The sequence below is a fragment of the Salvia hispanica genome, chromosome 2 (genome assembly GCF_029641045.1).
Source record: "Salvia hispanica isolate PSC_SH4W2 chromosome 2, Shi_PSC_v1, whole genome shotgun sequence".
Classification (NCBI taxonomy): domain Eukaryota; kingdom Viridiplantae; phylum Streptophyta; class Magnoliopsida; order Lamiales; family Lamiaceae; genus Salvia; species Salvia hispanica.
The window spans coordinates 14,766,074-14,772,986 of record NC_142693.1 but is presented as its reverse complement, the minus strand read 5'-3'; the positions used below and the strand labels follow the sequence as shown (position 1 = coordinate 14,772,986).

Below are 6,913 nucleotides of genomic sequence, written 5' to 3'. Positions count from 1 at the left end.
TCGTAATTTCTTAATATTAATCCTTTGAGCACTCTTGCTAATTTCCGGAAAAAAATTAGACTTATCTTCGTGGAATTAATCTGCGGACTATTAATTAATCCATAACATATAAAGGCCCATGATTTAAGTATATTCTTGGTTCATACTTTAATTATTTGGTGGCCCAACCTAATAAAAATAAGGGAGGCCCAATACCAAATTAATTAAGAAGAAATTGGCCCAATTACTCCCTACCCTATCCATCGGCCTCTCTCTCTTTCTCCCTCATTTCTTCACTCTCTCGACCGATACCCTAAGCAGGAGAAGGAGGCGGCGCCTCCTCGTCGCCCGTCGCTAGGAGCTCCGGTCGGCGCTTCTCTTGCGTCGCCGGAGATTTTGATGCCCCTCCCTCACAACCCTCGGTCTCAAACTCATCTTAGAACAAAATCCTCAATTTCAAAACCCTAGCCTCATCTCAAAAACTCTCGCTTCGTCTCCACCGCCTTCCGAAACCGGCGTCGACGCCGGCCGTGAACTCAGCGAGGCGGAGCTGTCGTCGCGGCTCCATGAGGCGCTCTCAATTTGAGTCGCGGCGGAGCCCTCGGCATCTCCATCGCGCCCTCCCGTTCCATCGTCGTTTCATCCTTCACCGGCGGGGTCGCCAACAGGAAAGAGGCGTCGCCTCTCTTCCTCCCTGCTTCCGGCGTTCTCCTGGCCTTTTTCCGACGAATCCTCCATCACCGCCATCGCGGATCGCCGCTGTTGCCTCTCATCCTTTCACGGCATCTAAGCGCCGTCACTGCCATCTACGGCTGAAGCTGACGCCGTTCGGCTTGCTGTGCAGACCAGCGCCGCCGCCACCGGTCGGCCTTGAAGCTAAGTTCTTCTTCCCCCCTCTTTTTTTTTTTTAGTCTAAGCTTGGTCTATCTAGTTTGAGTTTGGGCAGGAGCTATGATAAAATGTTGTTGATTTTCTCTTCGGATAGAGCTCATTTAATTGTTGGGCTGAGTTCATGAACTACTATGTGTGAATGCTGTAGGGAGATAGTTATGATTTGCTATTATTCTTGGTCTATGAAACAGACTATGGTTTGCTTGCACTATTTGTTATGAAGCTGAACTTAATGTGGTTATACTTGTGCCCCTAAGTCCTTATATTATGTGGTGTTTGATCTAAACATGATGCAAGATAAGGTGTTGGGGTGTGGAGGTGATTACCTCTTGATGTAGTGAGGCTGCCCTTGTTACTGCTTGAGATCGGCTCCTAAGGCACCAAGCTTTCTACTCTCTCTAAACTTTGCTGATTATTATGAGAAGTGTGGGAGGGAGTTCGAATGTGGTGTGGGGAGGATTTTTATAGGATGATTGTGTACTTGTAAGCCTTAAATGAGGCTGCTGAAACTCTTGTCTCTATCCAGCAGTATATCCCCCCCCCCTCCTTGATCTTTTGCAGCAACTTTAACTGACATTTTGATGGTATACTAAGGGTATATTGCTGCCACAATCTTTTTTGTTGATTCTCCACCACCCCTTTTATTTAATTTAGCTTGGTGTTGTGTCTAGCATAAGTACTCTTGCATTAATACACTTTGTTTGACCTCCTTGCAGGTACAGCGAGAGGAATGCAGGGCTGTTGGGAGCAGGGGAGTTCAAGCTGACTTTGCTTCCTTTGGCAAGTCTTTTGGTCTACTCTAACAAAGGTATTATTGTCATCTTCCTTAAGTGAAATCTGTTGGCTGCTTTAGTACTCCTCAATTTCCCTCTTGTTCCCCTTGCATCTAATATACTTGTTTGTCTTTTGCAGGAGAAAGAGACACTTGGCTGCCACCCAACTGTCCCGGGAGGTAGGCTCGCTGCCTTGGCTCACCGGCTGACCGGGTGGGGTCGCGGTGATGTGCGGCTTGGGCTCGGAAAAGAAGAGGCCCAACGTGTAGTAAAAGAGTCGGCCTTAGCTCTTAGCCTTTTAGCCCATACTTGTAAATTTGTGTACTAGCATTCCCATTTCCTTTTTCTTAAATTCTTACTTCCCATGTGTTTCACTATGTAAGCTAGAGTGTGTTTGACAGTAGTTGCATTTTCTTAGCTAGAAAACGAACTCTTCATCTTCTTTCTCGTTAGTTATGGCTCGTAAATAGTAATGGAGTAGTTTTAGTTCATCCCAACTCTATTTATTCATTCATTGATTATTATTATTATTATTTTTTTTTAACGGCCCTTAAGCAACACAAGGTAACGAGTTCTTATTTAATATGACGCAACAAGAGAGTGACACAATTCCATGTCGGTGAACCCTTACAAAATAAGCCGAACGAAAACAAACGAGCGGTTATTACATTCTACCCTCCTTAACGAAAATTTCGTCCCGAAATTTTGCTTATGCTACTCAAAAAGCTCTGGGTACTTTTCTTTCATCTTGTCTTCCAATTCCCACGTAGCTTCCTCGTGACTATGATGTTTCCATAGAACTTTCACCGTTACAATAGCTTTGTTCCTCAATTCCTTGACTTTCCTATCCAAGATTGCCTCTGGCTTCTCTTCATAGCTTAAGTCCGGCTCCAAAACCATTTCTTCCTGATGAACTATGTGTTTTGGGTCGAATACATATTTCCTCAATTGAGACACGTGAAAAACATTGTGCACGCTCCCAAAGCTCGGTGGGAGTGCCAATCTGTACGCCACAGGACCCACTTCTTCTAGAATTTCGTAGGGTCCGATGAAACGTGGTCTTAGCTTGCCCTTGACACCAAATCTTGTAATCCCTTTAGACGGAGATACTTTTAGAAAAACTTTGTCTCCCGCCTTGAACTGCAGCTCGGTTCGGCGGGCATCCGTGTAAGACTTCTGCCTGTCTTGAGCTTCCTTGATTCTCTCCCGGATCTGGCGGACGATCTCTATCATTTCCTCTACAGAGTCCGGTTCGAGCGTCTTTCTCTCACCGACCTCATCCCAGTAAAGTGGTGATCTACATTTTCTCCCGTACAGTGCTTCATATGGAGCCATGTTTATGGTTGCCTGATAACTGTTATTGTACGCAAACTCTATAAGTGGCAGTACTAGTTCCCATTTTCCTCCGCAGTCGAGCACTACGGCCCTTAACATATCTTCCAAGGTCTGAATTGTTCTCTCAGACTGCCCATCAGTCTGTGGATGGAATGCTGTACTGAAATTCAACCTGGTGCCTAGCTCTTGCTGCAGACTTATCCAAAATCTGGAAGTAAATTTTGGATCCCTGTCTGATGTGATCGTCACCGGTATTCCATGTAAGCGTATGATTTCTTGCACATAGATCTGAGCTAGCTTGTCCGATCCGTAAGTGATACGAACTGGTACAAACTGGGCGCTTTTGGTGAGGCGATCTATAATCACCCAAATAGCAGTATTCCCTCGTTGTGACTTTGGCAATCCTGTCACGAAATCCATCGCGATGTGCTCCCATTTCCACTCAGGAATTTCCAGGGGTTGCAATTTACCATAAGGTCGTTGATGTAGAGCCTTCACTTGTTGGCATGCTAGGCACCTTTCTACAAACGACGCTATGCTCCTCTTCATGCCGTCCCACCAAAAATGCTTCTTCATATCTTGATACATTTTCATACCTCCTGGGTGGGCAGTATAGGGTGTTTCGTGAGCTTCGCTCATGATCTCATTCCTGAGAGTCTCGTCATTGGGCACACATAATCTTCCTTCAAACGTGAGAGCGTTATCCGCCTCTTCGCGATAACTCACCTCTTTTCCCGTTCTCACTTTAAGTCGAATTTTCTCTAATGCTTCATCACTCCTTTGAGCCTCAACAATTCTGGCTCTTAAGTCTGGCTCAACCTTTAGAGTGGCGATCCTACTTTCCACCGTCTCTGGTGCTCCTACTATTTCGAGCCGCATTTTGGAAAATTCTCGTATAAGCTCCGCATTCTGTGTGAGGAAAGTGGCCACTTGGGGGATGGTCTTCCTGCTCAAGGCATCTGCCACTACATTAGCCTTGCCTGGGTGGTAATTTATACTGCAGTCATAATCCTTGACTAATTCGAGCCATCTGCGTTGTCGCATGTTCAAATCTTTCTGCTCAAAGAAGTACTTAAGGCTCTTGTGGTCCGTGAAGATCTCACATCGAACTCCGTAGAGGTGATGTCTCCAAATCTTCAAGGCATGTACTACTGCTGCTAGTTCCAGATCATGGGTGGGGTAATTCAGCTCGTGTGGCCTAAGTTGGCGTGACGCGTATGCAATCACCTTGCCATCTTGCATCAATACGCATCCAAGTCCGACCTTTGAAGCATCGGTGTACACTACATAGCCTGTTTCTGGTGTGGCACGGCTAGGATTGGTGCGGTGGTCAATTTTTCTTTTAATAATTGGAAACTTGCTTCACATTCCGGCGTCCAATTGACCTTAGCTCCTTTCTTGAGCTGTTGAGTCATTGGTCTGGCTATTTTAGAAAATCCTTCAATGAACCTCCGATAATATCCAGCCAAACCTAAGAAACTTCGAATTTCACTCGGTGTTGTCGGTGACTGCCAACGTTGTACTGCTTCCACTTTTGCAGGGTCCACTCGGATCCCTTCTGCCGTTACTATGTGTCCTAGGAAGTTCACCTCATTGAGCCAGAACTCGCATTTGCTAAACTTAGCATAGAGCTTCTCGGCTCTCAACGTCTCTAAGGTGGTCCTCAGATGTTCCTCGTGTTCCTTCTCGTTCTTCGAGTAGATGAGTACATCATCTATAAAGACTAGGACGAACTTGTCCAAGTATGGGTGGAACACGCGGTTCATTAAGTCCATGAACACTGCCGGGGCATTTGTGAGTCCGAATGGCATTACAGTGAATTCGTAATGGCCGTATCTGGTGCGGAATGCTGTCTTGGGTACATCGTCATGTCGGACTTTCAGTTGGTGATAACCTGATCTCAAATCCATTTTTGAGAATACACCAGCCCCTCGAAGTTGGTCAAACAGGTCGTCAATCCTCGGTAGAGGGTACTTGTTCTTGAGTGTCAGTTTGTTCAACTCTCGGTAGTCGATACACATTCTCAATGTTCCGTCCTTCTTCTTCACGAAGAGCACTGGTGCGCCCCATGGTGACACACTAGGTCGGATGAAACCAAGATCTAATAATTCCTGTAATTGTATTTTGAGTTCTTCTAACTCTTTAGGCGCCATTCTGTATGGTGCCTTTGATACTGGGGCCGATCCCGGTTCGAGATCAATTGTGAATTCTAATTGCCTGTCTGGCGGCAGTCCAGGTAGTGCGTCTGGGAAGACATCTGGAAATTCTCGTACCACTGCTACATCTTCAATCTTACGGTCTTCTTTCTCTTCTCCATTCAGGTAAACGAGGTATGCAGGGTATCCTTTCCTCATCATAGTGGTTGCTTGTAGCGCAGATATTATGGACTTTCGTCGCTTCATGGAGATTCCGTGGAAGATTGTGGGTTCCTTCCCTGGGTATTGCAGGGAGATCTGCCTTTCCTTACAGAGAATGGTAGCGTAGTTTGCAGCTAGCCAATCCATTCCCAATATGATGTCCACACTCCACATCAACATCACATGCAAATTGTGAGCCACTAACTTAAGGTTTCCCATAGTGAATTCTACGTTTGAGCAAGTTCGTGTGATGTCTATAAGGCCTCCTACGGGTGAGGACACCCTCATCTTATGTTTTACTTCATCAGTAGGCAGTTCTAAGGTATCCACACAAGGTGCTGATATGAACGAGTGTGATGCACCAGTATCAAACAAAATGGCAATAGGTATGTTGAGGAGGGTTCCCATACCTGCCAGATTGCCCTGCTCTTGGTTCCCTGGCTCCGTCTTAGGCTGCCTCTGTCTCAGTGCAAAAGCTCTGGCCTGAGTGGGAAGCCTCTGCCGTAACTGCCGCTGGTGTTGTGGAGCTTGGGGTAGGGCCGCTTTTCCTTTCGGCTCAGCTTGAAGTGCCCGCAGTTGTGGACGCTGCCCTTGATAGTTCTGTCTTCCTCTGACTCCAGCGTTCCTATCCGGGCATTCTCTGGAGAAATGTCCACCCTTGCCACAGTAGAAGCACCTATCAGTTCCAGCCTTGCACTCCCCATGATGATTCTTCGAGCACTTAGCACAGGGAGGGGCTCTAGGTCGGTACTCCATCATCTGATTTGGAGCAGTTTGCCTTCCACTATTCTGCGGTGGCTTCAGAGCAAGTTGTGGTCTCTTAATTTCATTTGGAGCACGATCTCCATCCCACCTCCTTCTCTCTCGGAAGTTTTGCTGTTGTTGAGGTGGTGCTGCGGCAACAAGTACAGTTGACTTCTCTTTGGGCATAGCTGCCTCGATGTCCAAGGCTCGACTCAGTGATTCAGGGTACGACAACCCTCCAAGGCTTGCCAGGGCCATCTTTATTTCGTACCTCAGACCGGCACAAAACTTCTCAGCCATCTTCTCATCAGTATCGACTTGGTCAGGCGCATAGCGAGACATGTCGCAGAACATTCTGTCATACTCAGTAACGGACATCCGTCCTTGTTTCAGATTATAAAATTCCACTTCCTTAGCCTTACGGTAACTCTTCGGGATGTACTTGTCATACATTCCAGTTTTGAACTCATCCCACGTCATTTGAGCCAGTTGTTCCGGTGTTAAAATTTTCTTTCGTGCCTCCCACCAGAAATCAGCTGATCCTGACAGTTGGAAGGTCACACAAGTCAAGCGTTCCTGATCGTTGCAGTGCAGGAAGTTGAAGATACGTTCCATGGCGCGTATCCAGTTTTCAGCCACAACTGGGTCCCCTAAACCATTGAAAACCGGAGGGTTTTGTCTCAGAAAAAGTTCCTCTACTCACCGCTCCTGTGGAGGTGGAGGCGGCGGAGGAGGTGGTGGGGTCATCCCTCTTCCCGCTCCATTTCCTCGTGGTACATTTTGTGGCACCTCGCCATTCCTTCTTGGCCGTCTGGCACGTCTCCTTGGTGGCAT

The 6,913-nt window shown here is 46.8% G+C and overlaps 1 long non-coding RNA gene and 1 pseudogene across 1 annotated transcript; one reads left to right on the top strand and one right to left on the bottom strand.

Annotated features, from left to right (window-relative positions):
• The first annotated feature begins 296 nt into the window (after positions 1-296).
• On the top strand, positions 297-2,134 carry LOC125198322 (uncharacterized). The gene is made up of 2 exons (XR_016135327.1): positions 297-1,678; positions 1,783-2,134. It is a non-coding gene; the product is annotated as an uncharacterized LOC125198322 (long non-coding RNA).
• Positions 2,135-2,357: 223 nt separating this feature from the next.
• Positions 2,358-6,913, bottom strand: LOC148931624 (uncharacterized; annotated as a pseudogene).